At 50.7% G+C, this 22,857-nt stretch overlaps 1 protein-coding gene across 5 annotated transcripts in view; it reads left to right on the top strand.

The window, feature by feature from the left end:
* The window catches only part of TMEM184B (transmembrane protein 184B), a 50,727-nt gene that overhangs the window by 1,890 nt on the left and 25,980 nt on the right, over positions 1 to 22,857 (top strand). For 2 of the 5 annotated variants that reach the window (XM_055394062.2, XM_088837490.1), the window contains exon 2: positions 5,833 to 5,989. The exons of the other annotated variants lie outside the window; for them this stretch is intronic. The gene's annotated coding sequence lies outside the window, so the exon portion shown is untranslated. The remainder of the gene's footprint in view (positions 1 to 5,832; positions 5,990 to 22,857) is intronic. 5 annotated transcript variants of the gene reach the window in all.

Below are 22,857 nucleotides of genomic sequence, written 5' to 3'. Positions count from 1 at the left end.
GGCAACCCACTCCAGTATTCTTGCCTGGGAAAATCCCATGGACAGAGGAGCCTGCAGGGCTATAGTCCATAGGGTCACAAAGAGTCGGACAGGACTTAGCAACTGAGCACGCACAGCTTACTGAGCATCTACTATGTGCCAGGCACTATGCTAGGGGCACAGGGGTTTAAAGATGAATGGGACCTGGTGCCTGGCCTCTGAGGGCTTCTGGTCTGCTGGGAGTTGGACGTAGATAATGACCTCAATCCACACACGAAGCCCTGATAGCTAGTGTGCGTGGAGAATGCACCGTCAGCTCCCTCCAGGAACCCCAGGCGACCTGGTTCCTTTGTGCAGCCTAGGGGGATGTGTTGTCAGTTGCTCCCACGTGGTAGTAGTGGGTTACACCAGGAACCCCGTTTAAAGGTCGCCAAGAGAGTGGGAAGAAGAGCTTCAAGGCAGAATGGGTGCAAGTGATCTTGTCCTAGTTCGCTGGGGTTGGCCGAGTTCTGCGGAGCGCAGGCTTCTGTCTGGAGGCTGTTTTCTCCTCTGCCTTTGAGGTTTTGCCCCTGGTTCCTGGCAGGCCAGCCGTGCTCTCTTCCCCAAGAGGGGCTCCGTGCTATTTCCAGTCCCTGCTGTGCTCATTTCTCCCTGTGAATTCCCTGGAGTGTAAGCAGCCTGGGAAGGCAGAGGACAGCCCTTCATTGTTTTGAAACCAAGTAACTGTGAATGCCTTTCTCACTCTGCTGGACCTGGAGACTGGGGATTTGGTGTGTGAGCTGTGGAAGCAGCTGGGCCCTGGAAAAGCTCTGGGGGGGTCTGCTGTTGGACTCTCATAGGTGGTGAGCACTTGCTGAAGACCTACTGTGTGTCCAGCACTGTGCTGAGTCGTGGGTTGTGTCTCTTGCGAGGCAGTAGTTGGCTGAGGCTGTCCACCGGGTAACAGATACATGACAGACAGTGCTCTGCTTGTGGTGAAAACAGAGGGCCCTAGCGGAGCCAGAGGACAATAGGAACAACAGCTCGTTTATTAAGCACTTACTGTGTGCCAGGCACAGTTCAAAGCGCTTTCGTGAATTACTGCGTTTCATCCCCCACCACCCAGTTAGGTGGGGACAGTTTTCTCCATGTTTTTCAGAGGCAGCCTAGGAGGGTAAAGCTGCACTGGTCGGGGAGCTGACCCTGGAGCCCATGCTCTTCCCTACTAACCCTGGGGTATGCAAGGCCTGGAAGGACAGGGATGCTCAGCCCAAGGAGAGGGAGAGGGCCTTGCAGGCAGAGGGAGCCCCTGGGCAGAGGTGCAAAGGCCTGAAATACCTCGCCTCCTAGACATGGCTGCAAGGGCCCGGGGCCTGAAAACCTTTGAAGGCCCTGTTAAGGAGTTCAGACTTGACGCCAGAGTGGCCAGCAGGGAGTCCTGAAGGTTTCAAAAAGGCAGCGATAGCCTCAACTGTGTATTCCAGGGCAGTATGTTGGCGCATCTCCCACTTCCTTCCTTCCTGCAGGTAACTCCAAGGACACTGGGCTTTTCTTCCTTTTGCTTTCCCTCAGGTCAGTGGCATCCTTTTGGTCCCTGTAGCCTTTCCCTTCTGTTCTTCCAGCAGCTTCTGGTCTTGACAGCCCTGTGTGACGCAGTACGGGCCTCTGGAGCCCACTGCTGTCATGGTGGTTCTGGCCTGGCCGCTGTGACTGGTGGTGGGGTGGCTCTCTGAGCTGGAACTTGGGTTCTTCCTGGCTGTTCTGGGCCTGGCAGGCCCTCCCTGACTTCTCACCCTGTGGATCTGGACTAAGTGGGCAGACCCTTTCCCCATCTTGCATCCTCCAGGCCCCCATGCTCCTGAGTGCTATAAATACAGGCAGGGGCGGGGCTGGGGACATGGGGGAAGTGGGCACAGAGAGCTGGGCTTAACCGCCCGATTCCACTTGTGGGTTCACGGGGGGCATGCCCACCCTAGCCGCCTGCTTTGCTGGATGTTGAGTAGCCAGCTGAGTGCCCCAGACTGTCCCGCCCTGCAGGGCTGAAAGACTAAGGGTCTTTGCACAGGACGTCTGCACAGCAGAGGGGGTCCACGTCAGCTATGGGAACCCATGGGTGTAGGTCATCGGGGGAGGAGTCAGGGATGACTTTTGAATGGAGTGCCTTGGGAGAGGAGGCTGAGGATTCAGAAAGGGGACAGAAATGGTCACCAGGAGCACAGGGCCAAGAAGCGCCCCTTGGGGTCCCGGGGAGAGAGGGAGGTCAGCTGAGCCTTCTGGAGAGCGAATTGAGCTGAGGTTCAGTCTTCACTCTCATTAGCTGCGTGGCCTTGGACAAGTTGGTGACCGGGTTCTAATTCCCATTCTTTAAAAATAGGGGGAAATGATGCAGTCTCCTTCATCTGTGAAAGGGCAGTAGTAACAGCGCAGCCATCACACGCTGATGATGTTCTGCTGTCTGCATGGAGTTCCCACAGTGCTCAGCCTGTAGTGCATGCTCAGTAAACAGTGGCTTTTGTTATTACCTTCCAAGCTGTTTAGTTTATTCAGAAAAGAGGTGTTGCACACCTGTGTGTCAGTGCGGGGAGCCGAGTATCCATCTGGGGAGAGACCCGCTCCAGGTGTCATGGGTACTCTGAGGGAACGCTGGGGCATTCCTGCCTGGGCAGGCACTTCTCTGACCAGGTAACGTGTAAACTGTCACCTGGTGTATATGGAAGCAGGTTCCAGGCAGAGGGAACAGCATATGCAGAGCAAAGGTCTGAGTTCTTTGTCTGCAAAACTATTTGGCATCAGGGCTCAGCACATAGTAGGCCCTCAGTTAATGTTAATTGAATGTGATCTTCTTGGCTCAAAGAGGACAGGAAGGGGAAGAAGTACAGTGTGAAGGGCCCAGGAGAGAAGATTTGGATGGTCCCCAGGTTTCGGGTTATCTCATGTTCCCTCCCTGTCTTGTCTCCCTTTGCCAAGTGGCCTGCAGTTCAGGTACCTAATTCAGTGCAGTTAAGCTGCTGGGCTGTCATCAGGGACTCGGGCTTGGCCCCCACTTTGCCCACGTTCTGGGAGGGGCGGCGCTGGAATTAGGCAGCGCTGGTTCACACTCCTCTTTGCTGCTGTTTTCGTGCATCTGAAGCCCTGTGCTTGGGGAGAACTTAGAAGGGTGACGCGGGCCTACCTCTATCTCGGTGGTCGTTTTTCCAGTCAGGGGTTAATGGTGGCTCAGTGTCCGCCATGATGCCTTGCACAGAGTAGGTGCTGAAATAGTTTTTGACCAAACAAGCCAACACTTGGATGGCTTAATATCATTACCACTCAGGATAAAGCTAGAATTATCCTTGAGAAGTGACAGGTCAGAACAACATTGTTGATTAGGACTGAGCTTGTATCAGGAGCCGACAGGTACATTAAACAGCCTTGGGTCTGCCCAAAGGCAGGCTCTGTCTGATGGCTTGGAGGTCTCGGGCCTGGGCTGGGAGGCAGGAAGCCCCACAGTCACCTCCTTTTCCTTCTCTTCTGGGTCGGAAACAAGAGAGGGAAGATCCCACCCAGAAAGCCTTTGTGCCTAACCTGTGTCACTTCCAGCTTTACTGTGTTTTTAAAAAGTCACACACGACGAAATGAGCATTTCACGGAAAGCTTGCGATGTTTCATTCTATGGAAAACAATAGGCATCTCTGCTTTTGAAAATAGTACTTGTTGGTTATAGTAAATTTGGAGCACAGAAGAGAGTGGAGGGTAAGAATAAAAATCACCCCGGATTTCCAATAACCAAGAAATAGTCACTGTTGAAAAGTGGCATAATCCTCCTAGGCAAAATCCTGCGTTATCTCATTGTTCATATCACAGCGGGTCACAGGCCTTTCCCCATGCCATGAGAAAGTTAGCCATCGATGTGAAAGAATTGGAGAGGGGCTAAAACAGTGCCTCCTAGTGCTTTGTTCCAAGGTTTCTGTGGGAAAGACGAGGCCATCCTGTTTGCTGGATGGCCTTAGGTGTGAGGAGCAGGCGGAGCCCTGCCCAGAGTCAGAGAACCTGGTGGTGGCCTTGGCTCAGCCACTTGCCCTCCAGTGGGGCTGCTTGTCACCTGCTGGCTGCCACAGGGCCCACAAGAGGTCCTCGGCTGGAAAACCTTGAACTTCCTCCCACCCCCCAGAGGAGGGGCCTGGTTTCTGTTTTGGAGGGAGACCCCGTCTTCATCATCACGTGAAGATGGATGGAGAAGGGGTGTGTGCGTGTTTTCTTTTCCAACCTGAAGTCTGTCTGGCGATCTTCCGGAAGACTTCAGTCTCCTGGTTGGGGCGCCATGATCTGTGGGCCCTGTAACTTCTGGCCAAGGATGGTCCCAGGATCGCTGTCCCCCACCCTCACCTCAAGGCAGGGGGTGGCTTGAGACCTCTGGAAGTTACCACGTCTGTCACCCTGAAAGGGATTTTCAGATCTGACAGCCTCCGCATCCTGAGTGAAATGTGTGTGGGGTTTGGTGCCTTTATTTTGCTCCTGCTGCAGCCCCTGTGGGCAGCCTGCACCCAGGGAGGCCCTGTCCTTCTGGCAGGTGGCTGGGTACCTCCATCCTGCTGGGCAGGGCTGTTCACCAAAGCCCTCTGGGTCTTCACTTACAGGAAAGCTCCAGGCGAAAAGAACTAACCCCACGGCGGCGGCTGCTGCAGCTGCTGGCAGAGGCTGTTGGTCTCTATGTCTCCAGCAGTTGTGTATTTTATTTCCATCTAGAATGAACAGAAAACCTGAGATTCCACAAGCAGTCATTTCAGGTGCCTGCAGGCACAATGATAGGTGTTGGTAAAGGAATGTGTGTGAAGAAATGAATATTAATCAATGTTCTTATGTTAATTAGTACTAATATTCCTAATCTTCACTGGGATTGGTGTAAGACTTTGCAGTTTGTGAATGACTTTTCACAAATAACATTTCATTTAATCCTCCCAAAGGCCCTGGCCTCTTGGAAATTTTGCGCCCATTTTGTAGACGGATAGACTGAGGCTCAGAAGGGTGAATTTGCTTGAAACTGTGGGAGGAAGGAAGGGTGAACTGTGGAAGGAAGCACCCAGGTTTTCAATTTCAAATCCTGTGCCCTCGCTGCTCTGAGTGGCCCCTCCAGCACAGCCACGGCCCCCAGAGAGCCTGCCGTCCCACTGGAAAGCCTGGCAGGTGGAATTGCTTCTCAGACTTGGAAAGCATGTTAATAGAGAATCTGGTTGAAGCTGTGGGGACCCCAGGAGGCAGCCCTCTGCTCTGCCTGCCTGTGGGCTGAGGAGCTGAGACTCCCCAGGAGAAGGGCAGCTGAGCTGGGGCTCTGATGGACAGTGGCAGTGGGCAGGTCGGGGAGCCGAAGAAGGCTTTGCAGGTAAGGGAGGCCACCCAGAGCTCAGGCCCAGGCCAGTGAGTGGAGGAGTGGAGGGAGTGAGCTCGTCTCGAACAGTAGGTGTCAAGGCCTCGCTTCCAGGAAGAGAAGTGTGTCTCCCCATGAGTTCGTCGGTGGGTTTTAAACAAATAGTATGTGTGAAAGTCTGGACTTGACAAGGCAGTACATATTTGCTTTACAAAGAAAGGTTGATGAATGGGGCAATGGTTAGAAAAATGTTAACAGCCATAACCTCAGCGCATCTGAGTATGATTTGATTTACAGGAGGCCCTGGCCGTCCGGTCTGCTAGAGCAGAGCACAGGCTGGGAATGGGGAAGGCTGGCGAGCCTTCTGCCCCTCGAATGCTGCCTTTGGTTTGCCAAGAGGTATCTCCCATTTAACTGGGGCAGAAGACCACTTCTTCCATTTGCAGTTCTGGGTTGTTGAGCCGGATTTTGGGGGGTAGGAGGAAGCCCCACCCTGCCCGCTGCGTTTACCCAGCTCTCATATCTCACAGGGAGGAGGCGAGGCCTCCGTCCTCTGCCAACCGCCACTTGATGAGCGAGGGTTGTGTGGCCGTGTCTGTTACGTAACAGATCTGATGGACACAGCAGTGAATGGAATGGAGCCTGAACGTGTCATGCAGGGCTGCAGTGTCCCTCCAACTCATGCAGGTGTGTGTCACTGGATCAGGATGGCCAGACTGAAAGCACCCCATCTTCCCGGGCTCTGCACTCCCACCCCTCCCCACCAGGCCTTCTTCATGGTCTTACCCGCCCCTCCCCTGTCACCTTTGCCCAAAGAGACCAATTAAAGCCTGGTGTTGTGGTGACTTCAGTGTTCGTCCACATTCCCACTGGCCCTGGAACCAGAGCCTGTCTGTGCCGGGAAGGGCTGAGGGGTTGAGCAGGTCTGACCCTTCACTCACAGGTAAGGAAATGCGAGTTCACGGACCAGGGCACTGGCGAACCAGGGCTGCTCCGGGTCTAGAGCCATCTCCTGACCCAGTGCTCTCTATCTGCTGAAAATGGGGCTTTTCTCTGCTCTCTCTTCATCTGGATGTCCGTGGGACTACGTGTTTTCAGTATTTTCCTCAATAATTTGGATTCTTTCTTGGATGAACGATTAAAATGTATCCTGCGTCTCCAGCAATGTTTTTAAAATTACAGATGCTTGAAGGCTCTCACCCGGCAGTTGCACTTCTAGGAATTTACCCTACAGATGAAATGCCACACATACAAAGTGACTGTGCAGTTAGTCATGGCTGCCTCTTTTTTAATAGCACAAGGGCGGAAGCAACCTTAAAGTCCATCCACAGAGGGCCAGGGACAAATTATGATCCATCCACACCACGGACCACCGTGCAGCCGTGAAAAGTAAGATGGAGCCTGCTTGCCATCCACAGATACAGAGCAGTCACCGAATAGATTTCTGTGAACGAGGCAGGTGCAGGCCATGTGTGTCTGCTGTGCCTCCGTCTGTGTGAAAGTGAAGGGACGTGGAAAGTTCATTTGCTTCTGTGTGTGCTCAGGGTCTCTTGGAATTCACACGAAGTTCGTGCCTGGGGTGCCTCTGGGGTTGGGGTGGTGCCCGGGAGCTGTTCACTGGAGACCCCCCATACCTTTTGAGTGCCGATTCACGTGACTATGTGACTTTTTCAAAAACTTAAAATGAATACAATTAAATAAACAAGAAGCACAGGAAATGTGTCCTCACCTCTTGCCTATGCAGGAAGGCCAAGGCTCCCCTGTCGAGGAGCAGCCGCCCTCACTCAGGCCCCTGTTGTAGTTATGGTCATGTCCAGCTCTTTGCGGCCCCACAGACTGCAGCACACCAGGCTTCCTTGTCCTTCACTGTCTCCTGGAATTTGTTCAGACTCATGTCCGTTGAGTCAGTGATGCCATCCAACCATCTCATCCTCTGTCCCCTCCTTTTCCTCCTGCCCTCAATTTTTCCCAGCATCAGGGTCTTTTCCAGTGAGTCGGCTCTTCGCAACAGGTGGCTAAAGTATTGGAACTTCAGCTTCAGTATCGCCTTCCCAGTGAATATTCAGGGTTGATTTCCTTTAGGATTGACTGGTTTGTTCTTGCTGTCCAAGGGACCCCCTGACCATCAGTTATTCTAGAATGCAAGCTTGGGTCTCACGAAGGGGACCAGACATGGAAGTTTGGGTGTTTCTTGGGAAGTCTGGCCCCTAGCCCCAGCCCTGGAGAAATGGAGCCCCCTCCCTCTGGTTCCTCTGAAGCACCGCTGTTGTCTAGCTTGGTATTTAAATCCCTGCTCTGATATGTTTATTTTCTGGCCCCTGAAACCTTCAGGGGCTCCCCCTCTGACACATGAATGAAGTCCCTGCCCCAGGCCCTGCTTACTGGGCCCCTGGTTGAGCCACACTTGATTGGGCGCCCTTTCCTCCGTGTGCCTCCTCGCCTCCCCACCTCCGTGCTGTTGCTCACGCTGTTCCCTCTGCCTGCCTGCCTCTCCCTCCCAGGCGGTCTCCACGTGCCCCAATCCTATCTACCTCTGAAGGCCCAGCTCCGTTTCCACCTCCCTCTGCCCTCTGCCCTCCCTCGTTTCTTTATCTCTTCCTCTCCACTGGCACTTAAGCCTTTTACGTTGTGTCCTAGGTGTCTGATTCCCCACTGGGCTGCAGGTTCCTTTAGGGCCAAGTCCACATCACAGCCCCTGTTTTGTTAGGTGTTTGCATTTTTGTTGGAGTGGGTGAGTGGTGGCTGCCCTCTTCGTGGTGGGATCAGGAGCCGAGGCGGCGCAGGGCCCGTTTCACATCTGTGAACCGTGGTGCCTGGCACAGGGCGGGCCCAGCCTTGTGGCAGGAATGACAAATCTCACGGCCCAGTGCTCTGTGTACATTCTTTCCCTGAGCCTCGCGAGGACCCTGGAAATGCTGTACTTTCCACTGTGGGTCCCCCATAGGCTGAAGAAGCAGAGCAAACATTGGGTCCAGGTCACACGGTGAGAAGTAGTATCGAACACAGGTCTGGCTGCCTCCAAAACTCCTTCATTGGATCAGGTTATTCTACTCCTTTCCCTGACTCAGCAGTGATGCCAGCAACCCCTTGGCCAATTCTCATCACCTGCCCCACTGGTCACAGGCAACCTTGCATTGTTATTTGAGTGTATTAATATTTTCTCCCCTACTGGACTGTGAGCTCTTAAGGGCTAGAGCCTTGCTTGAGATAACCTTTGGACTTAGCACATAGAAGGTGCTTGAAGGTGTATGTTCATTAACCTGCTACAGTAAAGTACACAGGTAGGTGTACAGTGCGATAATTTTTACATCTGTAAATTCCTGTGTAAACCACTGTCCAGCTTAAGCTGCAGAACATTCCCAACCTCTCCCTGGGGCTCCCTGGGGCCTCCTCCAGGGCAAAACCTCTGAGGGAACCACTACTCATACCTCACCACTGTTGACTGGATCTGGCCTACTTGAAAATGGAATCGTGTCCTTAGAACAATCACCAGCTTGTGTAGAGCAGTCCTTGCTCGCCCTGGCGTGGAAGTCCACGCTGTTTCATTAGACAGTTGGTCCTTGAACATGGCTTTGAACTATGTGGGTCCACTTGTCCGTGGATTTTTTTTCAATAAATGTGCTCACAGTGCTGCCTGATCCATGGCTGGTTGAATCTACAGATGTGGATGCAGAGGGCTGACTGTAAGTTATGCATGGATTTTCCACCCCCGAGGGCTGGAGCCCCTCACTCACTGACGGTTCCTGGATCCACCATCCCTGTTTATTCACTCTGAGGTTGGGCATTTGGTTTGTGTCCAGTCCTGTGTTTTAAACAGGGCTGCTATGAAATGTCTTGTTCTTACCTGTGGGACACACGCGGATTCCTGTGGGGTGTGCACCCAGGGTGGAATGCTGGCCCAACCTGCTCAGTACATACATGTTTTCATGAATGACGTGCAGGCTGGGATTTCTCACTGGGTACCTAGGGCTGGAGCTGGACTTCTTGCCAGAGGAGTCCCAGGGGTCGGGGCAGGTTCAGGGGTCTCAGCTTCCATAGTCTGTTCTTCCGGGCCAGTAGGACTATTGAGGTTCAGGGTTTCTCATCCAAAGGGGACCCATTTGCTTAGGGCTGGATTGGGTTTAGCTGGCTGAAAATGTGGTTTCATTAGAGGGACACAGAGTCTAGTTAGAAAGGCTGAGCACTGGCCCTTGTGTTCTCAGTCTGGGAGAAAACTGTAAGGGTCAAAATTTGGCCTGGTATGTATTAGAAAAAACAAAACAAAATTTAATTACAAGGGCTGAATTAAGTAAGCTCTTACTGAAGGATTTTGGATTACTTTGTTCTCTTTCATTTCTGCACCTAACCCCTGCCCCGCCCCCCATCCCTACCACCAAGTGAAGGATAGATACACGATTGGATGGTTTTTCTTTCCTGTTGAGAGATTCATGGGAACTTGGCCCCAGGAGAAGAGGAACAGATGCTGAGCCACTAGAGTGGCCTTGGCTTGTCTGTGTTGATCCCAGGGGAGTGGGACTGAGAGACAGGACCCTGCCCCCTTGGGGGGCATGTGATACTCTTTCCAGAGGCTAACCAGGCAGAACCGCCCAGCCCCTGGCTGTTCTTTCCCTTTAATCCCCTCTGGAGAAAGGCCAGGCTGAGGGCTGCTGACCTGCTCTGATGTGGGTCAGCCTCCCCCAAAAGGCAGCCACCCAGAAGTTCACAGAGCAGACAGTCCCCGGAGACTGGAGGGCCTGTCATCCCCCCGGTGGCTGAAGTGGGAGCAGTGGCCAGTTCAGATTAACCGTGCTCAAATCAAGTGCTGCCTAGTGAGCTCTGCGAAGGTGAAAGTTTCTCCACAGACCTTAAATAAAAGAACTGAAATCCCTCCCGGGCTGTGTTAATATTCGAGAGATGTGCGGGTGAGCCTGTTGCCAGCCCAGCTTGGCTCCTGGGTGTGTAGCAACCGTCCAAGCAAGCACTTCATGGTTGCAGCTCAGAAGGGTTTGGATCGGAACCTAATGAATGAAAATATGACCTTGGAAGGTTTAAAAAAAGAACTGACCACTGGAGGCAGGACTGGCCCGGGTCTCAGAGACTGCTGGGTGGGTGCCCTTCCACCCTGGCCAAAGGAGGGAATGCCTGTGAAACGGGAGCGAATTGTCACAGATAACGCCATGCCCTCCTGACCCCGTCCTCAGTGTTGTCTGTGTAGTAACTTGTTTACTCCCTACAGTTCTCTCGAACCTAAGTGTGGCTGCAGCCCCATCTTACCACTGACGAAGCTGCAACAAGGAGAGGTTGTGTAACTTGCCCACAGAGCGAGTGAGTAATGGGGCTGGAAGTCCAGTTCTGCTGACTGACTCCAGAGCCCAGGGCTCTTTAACAGCCCTTGGAAATCCGGGGGCCTGACAGGACGGCACGGGCAGCGTGAGGAGCCTTTTACCAGGATTCTTTGGGCAGATGACCTTAGCCCTCCAGACCTCTGTTTTCCTCATCTGTAAACTAGGTGTATTATGTTTCTACTGTGGCTGTCACAAACTGCCAGCAACTTAGTGACTTAAAAGATGAGTTTATTATCTTCTGGTTTTGCAGTCAGAAGTCTAAAATGTATTTCATGGTGCTGAAGTCAAGGCGTTGGCAGGGCCCCATTCCTTCTGAAGGCTTGAGGGGGGAGAATCTATTTCCTTGCCTTTTCCAGCTTCTAGAGGCCACTTGCATTCTTTGGCTCAGGGCCCTTCCTCCAGCTTCAAAGCCTTTTTTTCCCCCTCTTGTAAGGACCCTTGTGATTCTGTCTGGCCGACTCAGATAATCTGGGATAATCTCTTCATCTTAAGAGCCTTAATCACACCTGCAAGGTTCCTTTGGCCATTTAAGGTAAAATATTCACAGGTTCAGGTGAATATCTTTGGGAGGCCATTATTCAGCCTTCCACAGAATATCTGTAGGGGACACAAAATGGCGAGGTATCGCCCCAGCATGAAGTGAAATGATAGAATAAAATCTGGGTGAGACGGTGAAATACCTAAGTTCCAAAGCAGGTGGCTGAGTCTGGGGACTATACATAGCTCTGTAGCTTTTCTGGAAAAGGTGGGTGTCTTCAGAATGGGAGTCAGCTAGAAGATGTCTTTCCCAGAGAAGGACGGGGTGAGGCTCTATTAGCAGCTGTGAGCATTTGCATCACTCTGAGTTGTTTGCTAAGCTGTGGCGTGGTTCACCAAACCTTGCCAGGGCCTGGTTGAAGTTTACCTGAGACCCCCATATCTCCCTGTGCTCTGGTCCTGTGACCTCAGGTGCCCTTTAGGGGGCTGATAGGAGGTGCGGAGGACACTCATACACCAGCGCTCCTTGCTTGTGTGCTGGGTTTGCCCGACCCTGTTCCCCCCATCCCCTGAAGCCTGGCGTTCTGCACCTGCCAGGTGAGCTCTGTCCAATCTTGCGGCTTGCTGCTCCCCGAGGCCCTTCCAGAAGACCCTGTTACCCTGTCAGGATGCTGCGACTCCACTAAAACCCACTCCACACAGCTGTCAGGAGTGCTCTGTCCACTGCAGAGTGCCACAGGCCATCTGTCAGTCAGGACGCGATGCCCCTTGCCTGACACGTCCTGCTCTGGGTGCACCCCAGCTGCGTGTCCTTGTCACCGTGTCCCCACAGCAGTCATTCAGCAGGCACGTTTCATCCTGGTACTCAGTCCTTGGCCTCAAGGAGCCCAGCTCACAGGGTGTTAAGGGACCAGATTTAATCCCAACTGTGGTACATAATGGGAAAGGCCAGGGAGGACATGCCACCTGCAAACTGTAATGGTCCATAGAAGGTGACAGCTACAAAGGCAGGGGGTGGTGGTAAAGATCTGGGGGCAGGTGGCACAGGAGAAGGTGGTGTTCCTGGGGGTTGGTACAGGGCTGGTGGGAGGTGTCATAGAATGTAAGAGTTGGAAGGAGATGCAGAGCCCGAACATTCATTTGGTTTTCCCCAAAAAGCCTGTTGAGTGCTGACCACTCAACAACCAGGCTCTGAGGTAGGTGCTAGGGATCAGAGCTGCACATGAGACATGACCTCTGACCTCTACAAGCTTGCAGGCTGACTGGGGAAAGACAAGAAAGAATAAACCACCCTGAAGAGGTTCCTCAATCAGTGTTCCTGCACCAGGAGACCTCGAGCCCCGTTTGATTGGGAGCTTCCTTCTTCTGGAAACAGCCAGAACATTTTACTGTCTTGTGCCAGTTGGTTCAAACATCCCTATCTTGGCAGGTTCTCCCCTTCCTGTTGCTTTCACCAGGTGGACTAAGTTCTGATGGAGCACTTGGGACAAATCCCTTTGCCCTCAGTGGCGTGGCCTCTCCACGTTGGAAGACGTGTGTGAGACAGCGTGACTCAGCCTCCATCCTTTGCCCTGGCCTATCCCTTCCTCCAGCCAAACATCGAGGTCCTTCAGCAGAACTCTGAATGCTGAGGAAGGGACCAAGTGACAGAAAGCCGGCGGCCTGCGTTATGTGGCTTAATGCCTGGCATTCATCAGTCATCTGGTTGATCCTTCTCTTCCAGGTCCCTGCTGTGTATCTGGTGCTATGCCAGGCCGCGAGATAGATGACTCAGGTGTGGGGAGATGGGAACACTGTCAGAACAAACCTCATGGAGACAACTGGGAGAGAGTGGGCTGGCCCTTACAGAGGCTGTGATGCTGAGGATGGCTTGTGAGTGAAAGTGGCCACTTGCCACAAGGACCAGGGCTGAGAGGAGGGTGCGTTGGGACAGGGGCCAGGCAAGATAGGGATGTTTGAACCTGTGTTGCCAGCACTCAGGGAGGGAGGCTGGGGCCTGGCTGCCAAGGGCTCTGGACCTCTGCCTCCCACCATCAGAGCCTAATGTGTTCCCAGAGAATTTCACATCCTGAGGAGGGATGTGGGCATGTTTGAAGATAAGTGAAAAAAGGAACTGCACTTGATTCCTGCTTCCTGGAGCATCACCTCCCGAAGCCTTGGAGGATGGTCCTGGCCCGTGTCCCTTCTCCTCCTTTCTGGAATCCAGAACGCTTGAAATCCCAAAGGTTCTTCCTAAGTCTGCAGCAAGCTAATTTTATGGCAAAAATCTGACCTGAATTGATGTGAGACTAATTATGGTCTTTAAAAATATCTCACCTTTCTCTGTGGAAATGCTATGTGTTTGATTTGGGGGTGCCACCCAGACCCCCTAGGGGTTGCTTACCCCCATGTAAGCACCATGCATGTGTGCTAAAGTCTCTCCAGTCGTCTCCAGTCTTCCATGGGGTCGTGAAGAGTCAGACACGACTGGAGTGACTTCACTTTCACTTTTCACTTTCACGAATCCGAGAAGGAAATGGCAACCCACTCCAATGGGCTGCTGTCTGTAGGGACGCACAGGGTCAGACACAACTGAACTGGAATGACTTAGCGGCAGACTGTAGCCCACCAGGCTCCTCTGTCCATGGGATTATCCAGGTGAATACTGGAGTGGACTGCCCTTTTCTCCTTCAGATGATATTCCCAACCCAAGGATTGAACCAAAGTCTCTTCTGTCCTGTACTGGCATGTGGGTTCTTTACCATTAGTGCCACCTAGGAAGCTCATAGAAAGAAGAAGAAAGTGAAGTCTGACTCTTTGCGACCCCATGGACTGTAGCCTACCAGGCTCCTCTGTCCATGGAATTTTCCAGGCAAGAGTACTGAAGTGGGTTGCCATTTCCTTCTCCAGGGGATCTTCCCAACCCAGGGATCTAACTTGGGTCTCCTGCATTACAGGCAGACGCTTTACTATCTGAGCCACCAGGGAAGCCCATACAGCGCCACAGTTCAGTTCAGTTGTTCAGTCACGTCCGACTCTTTGCGACCCCACGAGCCGCAGCACGCCAGGCCTCCCTGTCCATCACCAACTCCCGGAGTCCACCCAAACCCATGTCCATTGGGTCGGTGATGCCATCCAACCAATATAGCACCACAATCCTTCCTTAAATCTGAACAACTCTGAGTTGGTAAACTCCTTTGGCCCAAGGGTCCTGCTTACATACAGCATGGTGCACCCAGAAAACCAATTCAGTCACCTGCCCCGTCACTGCTGGGTGGTGGCACCGAGATTCCAGCTTGGCTTCCCTGACTCAGAGCCTATGACCAAATGCAGCAGGGGCAGGCGAATAAAGCCCACGTTTGGAGCCACCTTGCTGGTAGGTGGGCTGCTGGAAGAGAGAGGCAGAGCCAGGCCTTGACTGTGCTTTCATTCTGGTTCAGCCTGGGACTGAGGGAGGTGGGGAGACAGAGCAGAGAGACTGAAGAGAAAGTCAGGAGCCGTGTCAGTGACTGCCTTTTCCCACTGCTTACAGCATCACTCCAGACTTTCTTTACTCACACGTCCCTATCAGTAAAAGAACTTTGTGGGCATGTGCCCCCATTATATGGACAATGTTGTAGTTACTATATACTTATTGTTACATTGCGAACTCTGGAGAAGGAAATGGCAACCCACTGCAGTACTCTTGCCTGGAGAATTCCATGGACAGAGGAGCCTGGCGGGCTACAGTCCATGGGATCGCAAAGAGTCGGACACAACCGAGCGACTAACACACACATTGTGAGCTTAGTCACTCAGTTGAGTGCCATTTCCTCTTGCAGGGGATCTTCCCAACCCAGGGATTGAACCCAGGTCTGCATCTCCTGTGTTGGCAGGCGGATTCTTTACTGCCGGGCCATTGGGGAAGCCAATGTTTACACAAAAACTGTAAAGATACACTGTTACAATACATGTGTCATAAAACCTACACTAAAACTGGACATCAGAAGATAAGTTAAAGATGTAATGATTTTTACAAATTAAAAATTGTTAGTAGTTCAAAAACCTTCTGGCTTCCTGTACTTATGTTTAGAAACTGCTCTGATGCTGTGGGAGAGAGCAGTTTGTTTCAATACTTCGTTTTAATGGCTGCCCTCCCTGAAACAGATCCCTGCCTGGGACACGTAGCTGCACAGAGGAAACACATCACTGGCTTGTTTGCTAAATCGGGTTACTCATTTTTCCATCCCATGCACGCGTATGCAGAGGATTTGTTGGAATTTGGCTAGTACATTTCCATCCTCCCCGAGGCCAATCAGATGTTCCTGTAAACTAAATGGAAGGTATTTTAAAGTTCTTAACGCATGAGTCCAAAACCCACTCAGATGCTTTGGAAATTTTTAAACAGATTAGAAAATTCTGTTACGTAGGCTTTGAGGAACTCAGATATGAGCATTTTTTTAAGTTTCAGCATATTGTTTTGGGTGACATACTCTTGTAATAGGAGAAGTGTTTTTATATATACTTTTCTGGAAACCTCTGCCCTAACTGAGGTTTCTTTTAAAGAGCAGTTCCTTTCTCATTGAATGTGATAACAAGCCTTTCCTGTGAGGGACATGTTAAACATACTTAAAGATGTTATTAGGCTTCCCTGGTGACTCAGTGGTAAAGAACCCGCCTGCTAATGCAGGAGATGCGGGTTTGATCCCTGGGTCAAGAAGATCCCCAGGAGAAGGAAATGGCAACTCACTCCAGTATTCTTGCCTGGGAAATCTCATGGACAGAGGAGCCAGGCAAGCTACAGTCCACGGGGTCACAAAAGTCGGACGTGACTTAGCCACTAAAATAGCACCAAAAGATGTTTTTGAAACATCCTTGGGAAGCATATCTCTGACAGCCAATGGTCACAGGGAAAAATGGGCAAGTAGAACTTTTTGTTTGTTTGTGTAAAGAAAGATGTGTTGAGGTCAGTGATTAGGTTTGACAAATCTTTTTGATTGTGTTTCTACAAGATAAGCAGTAAATCTCTGATAGAGATGCTTTCCTGAGTCAGTGCCCATCTCATTACAAATTTGGTGGGAAATTCTCCTGTTCTATGGTCGAAAGCTTTATCATGAAAAGTGTCTAACACTGGGAAGTAGAGTACCCAGGAGACTATGTTTCTACCTGCCGGTCACTCAGCTGCAACAGTTAGTGACATCTGGCAGTCTTGTTGGCATCTGTCTCCCTCCCCCTTCTCAAAGAGCAAAATCCCAGCTGCCATGTTCTTTTTCATCCTGAAGTAGTTCAGTGTGCATCTCTACTTGATAAGGATCTTTTAAAACCTTTTAAATTTTGAAATAATTATAGGCTCATAGGAAGTTGCAAAAATAGTACATAAAATCCCATGTACCCTTCCTCCACCAAGGCTAACATCTCAAAATTGCTGTCGGCCAATATCAAAACCGGGATGTGGACATTAGTACTGTTTTTGAAAATCTTTATTTATTTGGCTGTTCTGGGTCTTAGTTGCAGCATGCAGGATCTTTAGTTGAGCCATGAAAACTCATAGTTGCTTCATGTGGGATCTAGTGCCCTGACCAGAGGTTGGAACCTGGGCCCCTGCCTTGGGAACATGGAGTCTTAGCCACTGGACCGCCAGGGAGGTCCCTATGGTACTGTGAACTAGACAACAGTTGTTGTTTAGGCACTAAATCGTGTCTGACTCTACAGTCTATGGACTGTAGCCCACCAGGTTCCTCTGTCCATGCGATTTCCCAGGCAAGAATACTGGAGTGGGTTGCCATTTCCTTCTCCAGGGGATCTTCCCAACCCATTCTTTACTGCTGAGCTACCAGGGAAGCCCAACTAGACAGCAGACGACAGACCTTATTCGGTTTTCACTGTTTTCTTGTTGTGTCCTTTTTTGCAGTTGTGTCACCTGTCGTCTCATGTAGCCACCACCACTTCAAGATCCAAAGTATCGCTCCGCCTGGGGACTCCTGTTTCCCTCTGTGTATTTGTGCGCCCACTCTCCTGGCTGCCTCGGCCAACCACTGATCTGTTCTCCATCTTTGTAGGTTTGTCGTCTTGAGCATGGTATATAAGAGGAACCAGGCAGTATGTGATCTTTTGAGACTGACTGTTTTACTAAACAATACCTCGAGATCTGTTTAGACTGCTGCCTGTATCCATAGTTTGTTCCTCTTTGTTGCTGAGTGGTGTTCCATGGTCTGGGTGTACCAAAAGTTTAACCTTTCACTTGTAGAAGGACATTTGGGTTGTTTCCATGTTTCCATGACAGTTAGAAACGCAGCTGCTGTGAACATTTCATGTATAGGTTTTTGTGTGAATGTACATTTTCATTTCTCTAGGATAAATGTCGAAGAGTGATTACTGAGTTGTATGGTAAGTGCGTCTTAGTTTTATAAGAAACTGCCAGACTCTCTTCCAGAGCGGCTCTACCATCTCATACTGCCTCCAGGAATGTATGTGTGAGCCAGTTTCTTTGCATCCTCACCTACGATTGATGTCACTATTTCGTATTTATATGTGGTCAGTGATACTTCGTTGTGGTTTTAGTTTGCGTTTTCCTAATTGCTAATGTTGAACAGCCATTTACATGTTGGCCATGCTCCTTCTTGTGTGAAGTGTCTGTTTGTATCTTTTGCGAGTTTTCTGACTGAATTGTTTGGGTTTTTTTTTTTTTTTACTGTTGAGCTTTGAGCATTCTTGCTATATTTTATATTCCAGATGCTGGTTATTTGTTGAATATGTGGCTCAAAGATATTTTCTTCCTCTCTGTAGCTTGTCTTTTCATGCTGTTCACATAATCACAGCATGAAAGTTTTTACTTTTGGTGACGTCCAGTCAGTTTTTCCTTTTAGAGGGTCATGCTTTTGGTGTTAAGTCTAAGAACACTGCACCTAACCCTGTGTTTCAAAGATTTTCTCCTATGTCTTCTGAAAGGTTTGTAGTCTTATATTTTGCATTTAAAAAAATGATTTATTTTTGACTGCGCTGAATTTTTGTTGCTTCTTGTGGGCTTTCTGTAGTCAAGGTGAGTGGGAGCTACTGTTTGTTGCGGTACCCGGGCTTCTCTTGTGGTGGTTTTTCTTGTTGTGGAGCACGAACTCTAGGGTGTACACACTTCAGTAGTTGCAGCTCTTGGTCTCTAGAGTAAGGCTAGTTGTGGTGCGTGGGCTAAGTTGCTCTGTGGCATATGGGATCTTCCTGATCAAGGGATCGAACCCATGCCCCCTGCATTGGCAGGCAGAGTCCTACCCACTGAGACACCAATGAAGTCCCTATATTTTGCATTTAAATCCATGATCCATTTTTAATTAATTTTTCTGTAGGGTTTAGGTTAAGGTTCTTTTTTTTTTTTTTGGTTTCTGGATATCCAGTTGTTCTAGCTAGTACTGTTTATTGAAATGATTATTCTTCCTCCATTGATAAATACTTTTATTTTTGCAAAGCTACTGTGTACCTACTATGGGCTTCCAAAGTGACTCAGCAGTGAAGAACCCACCTGCCAATACAGAAGATGCAGGTTCGATTCCTGGGTTGGGAAGATCCCCTGGAGGAGGAAATGGCAATCCATACCCGTATTCTTGCCTGGAGAATTCCATGGACAGAAGAGCCTAGTGGTCTATGGTCCATAGGGTCACAAAGAGTTGGACATGACTGAAGCGACTTAGCACATGCACCTAACAAAATTGGCAGGAATTCTTGTGTGCTATCTAATTTGTTATTTTCTTTAGCTTCTTATTTTATATTGGAGCATAACCAAGTAACAATGTTGTGATAGTTTCAGGTGGACATCAAAGGGACTCAGTTCAGTTCAGTTCAGTCTCTCAGTCGTGTCCGACTCTTTGCGACCCCATGAATCACAGCACGCCAGGTCTCCCTGTCCATCACCAACTCCCGAAGTTCACTCAAACTCATGTCCATCGAGTTGGTGATGCCATCCAGCCATCTCATTCTCTGTCATCCCCGTCTCCTCCCACCCCCAATCCCTCCTAGCATCAGACTCTTTTCCATTGAGTCAACTCGTCGCATGAGGTGGCCATAGTATTGGAGTTTCAGCCTTAGCATCAGTCCTTCTAATGAACACCCAGGATTGATCTCCTTTAGAATGGACTGGTTGGATCTCCTTGCAGTCCAAGGGACTCTCAGGAGTCTTTTCCAGCACCACAGTTCAAAAGCATCAATTCTTCGGCGATCAGCTTTCTTCACAGTCCAACTCTCACATCCATACGTGACCATGGGAAAAACCATAGCCTTGACTAGACGGACCTTGGTTGGCAAAGTAATGTCTCTGCTTTTTAACATGCTGTCTAGGTTGGTCGTAACTTTCCTTCCAAGGAGCAAGCGTCTTTTAATTTCATGGCCGCAATCAGCATCCACAGTGATTTTGGAGCCCCAAAAAATAAAGTCTGACACTGTTTCCACTGTTTCCCCATCTATTTCCCATGAAGTGATGGGACCAGATGCCATGATCTTCGTTTTCTGAATGTTGAGCTTTAAGCCAACCTTTTCACTCTCCTCTTTCACTTTCATCAAGAGGCCTTTGAGTTCCTCTTCACTTTCTGTCATAAGGGTGGTGTCATCTGCATATCTGAGGTTATTGATATTTCTCCCGGCAATCTTGATTCCAGCCTGTGCTTCTTCCAGCCCAGCGTTCCTCATGATGTACTCTGCATATAAGTTAAAAACTCAGTCATACATATACACGGATCCGTAAGGATACTAAGGATACCTTTTTAAATCACTGGTTTGTTGACAGAGACTTAACAGAGTCCACACGTTGCATATAGTTGTAATGTCTCCTGGCCTCTTGTTCTCTTACTGCCCCTCAGCCACCTTTGTTTATAGGCCGTCGGTTCCTGGGAGAGACCAGGTCCTTTGAGCTGTGGACGGTCCCATGGTCTGGCTTTGTTGCTGCCTCCTCATGGTACCATTTCATCTGTTGTGCTGTCCTCTGTATCTCCTTTATACTGGTGGTTAGTTCTAGGGGCTTGCTTTGATTCCAGTTCACTTTTGGGGTGAGGGTCCTTCCTCGATGATGTTGTGTGTGTCCTGTGTACCCCATGCCCCTCTTCAGTGATGCTGACCTTGCCTGTGGCCTGTTCCCTCCCTTATCAGATTCCCCAGTAGCCTCACCCAGTGGTTTTATCATCCACTGATGATCCATGTCTATGTCCATTGTTTGTATTAAGAGTTGCAAAATAGTCATTTTTTGGTTGCATTCTGTCTCCCTTTACTAATGGGACTTGTGTAAAGTGGAAACTCCCTCGAGAATGATGTCGTTCCCTCAAATGTTATAGATGAAGCAACTGAAGCTCTGAGACTTGAAGTCAAGCTTGCAGGTGGTGGAGTCCAGTAGGAACTCAGCTTGGTGACCTCACAGCTGGAGCTGGGTGTGCTCCTTGGAGCTCTGCCCAAAGCCCCTGCCACTTTGAAGCCTTCCCCAACCCCTCTCGCCAGCCTTGGCCAAGGCGGTTGGTGCTTCTTTGGGGCTCCCTGGATAGTTGGCACTCCCTTGTGCAATGTGGTGGGGGCAAGGCCTCCAGGTTCCCCAGTCACGTAGAGCAGGCATGTAGAGGAGCCTGGTCTTCCATGCCCAGCACAGTGTCCAGAGGCCTCAGGTCATGTTTTCTGAGAAGATGACTCCAGTGTCTCCCCTCAGGCTCTCTACCACAACCCTGGCAGTTTAACTTCAGTTGATTAAGAACATACAGGGCACCTGCCAGAGCTGAGGTTCTGAGCTCCATCTGTGTTGTCTACCCCGCTCTGGTGTGTGTGGGCTGCATGGAGAAAAGGCAGCTATCGGCGTCCTTTTCCCTGAGGAGCAAAACCCCCCACTTCTCCCAGGTCTGGGGGTGTCTCCAGGCCAGCATCCTGCTCGCCTGTGGGACCTAGGCAGGCATAGTCCCAGGAAGGTGCCTGTCCCAAGCTTGAAAGGATGGGACCCAGTGCCCACCCGCTGCCGCCAACACCCACACTCTGTGAAGTTTGCGGGGTTTAGCGCCATGAGCTGCCCAGGGTCCCGGAAGCAGGGCGACTCCTGAGAGCCGCCTTCACTTGCCTCTCTTGGTGCCAGGGACCCTGCACCTGTAAGTCAGAACACCGCCTGAAGTATTTGGGGGGTTATTATGAAAGCCCTCAAGTCATTTGGTGGTACCCCGGAAGTACTTTCGGGGTTGTTATGAAAGCCCTCGAGTCATTTGGTGGTACCCCTGGAAGTACTTTGGGGATTATTATGAAAACCCTCGAGTCATTTGGTGGTACCCCCCGGAAGCTGTAAAAACCCAGTTTCACATTGTTCTCCTCATCTCTAAGATGCAGACAGTCCTGCTTACTTCAGAGTTGCTGTGAGAAAAGGCATGAGATCATGTGGGGGAAAATGGTTTGTAAACAGCGAGGGCCGCCTGAGAATGAAGTCAATGGTCTGTAAATCACGGGACCCCAGCAGGAGACACGGTCAGAAATGTGGCCGGCGTGGGTCAGGCCGCAGGAGCGCCCACCGAGGCCGCGGCTTCCCCTCCTGGGAAGTACCTCCTTCCCCTTCCTGCTAGGAGTCAGGGCCCTGGTGAGACGGCCATGACCCCCGTCCTGGAAGGGGGCTGTGGACCCCCCGGGGGCAGCTCATCCATGGCCCCCTGTTGGTAGACAGTAGGCACCTAGAACATGTTCTCGGACCTGGGTTGAAGTCCTGGGTCTGATTTAGGGGCAAGTCACTCGCCCTCTGATTGTATTTCTTGGGAACCAGATGACCTACATAAGGAGAGCACTCGAGGGAGAGGAAGCAGAGCCCAGCAGGAAACCGGCCACACTGAATAGATGCCCTAGCAGGTCACCCCTTAGCAGGGCCAGAGCTCAGTAGTTACCCCATCTCGGGAAGTCTAGACACAGTCCCGTCAGCACCACTGTTAGTTGAGGACAAAACAGCCTTTGACACACCCAGTCCTTGCTCAGAAGGGGAAGATGGAAGCGTGTCTGTACTTCCTGTACCGCCCCCCCCATTTCCTTGTGTTTATTCATTTAATTTGGAATGACAGACAAAGATGATGATTTACAACCCAAATCTTCTCTTTTAGGAAATATTTCTGGCACTGGTTTTCAATGTTGCAACCATACTTACAGGAGCTATTCTTAGACTTGTCACCGTGTCTCTTTTTCAGAGCGCCACCAGTCTTTATATAGACACCTCCAATTTTGAGTTTCTTTATATAGATGCCTTCTCCAGTTTTGAGTTTTTAATCGAGATTCTTCTCTCAGTCGGTGCATTAGAGATTGTTTATTTTTACAGGAAAATAGAAACATAGGGGGCTCTTCCAGGGTAAAAACATACAGCTAAGAGCAGACATGACTCAGATGGGGGCAGAGGGGTGGGGAGATGTGGGCAAAAATCCTCTTCTTCATCTCGGGGTCAGGATGCACCTCGGGAAGGCTCCAGGAAGCCCCCTGTTGGTGTCAGTATGTTGTAGCTCAGACGGGGAGGGCACTGGGAGAGGTCATCTGGGCTGACCACAGGGTTCAGGCCGAGATGGTTGGGTGTGGGGGAATGGCTGTTTTCTGGGTCAGGCAGTGGAGACCCTCTGGGGTCCGCTGAGCCTGTACAGACACACAGCTGGTCATGGTGGAGCTAAGATTTGAGCCTCTGCCAGGGCTCTTTCTGCTCTCACCTTCGCATCTGTTTGCGTCAGTGGTTGGACGGTCACCTGGTCCGTTGCAGGTTAGTCTGGGGCCTTTGCTGCGTGGAGGCTCCATGACCCCAGGATGACCTTGTCCAACCTGTCAACAGGTGGCAGC

The sequence above is a fragment of the Moschus berezovskii genome, chromosome 6, assembly GCF_049115385.1.
Source record: "Moschus berezovskii isolate FMDL1 chromosome 6, NW_MosBer_1.0, whole genome shotgun sequence".
Classification (NCBI taxonomy): domain Eukaryota; kingdom Metazoa; phylum Chordata; class Mammalia; order Artiodactyla; family Moschidae; genus Moschus; species Moschus berezovskii.
The sequence above is the reverse complement of the archived record's forward strand: the minus strand, read 5'-3'. Positions and strand labels throughout refer to the sequence as shown.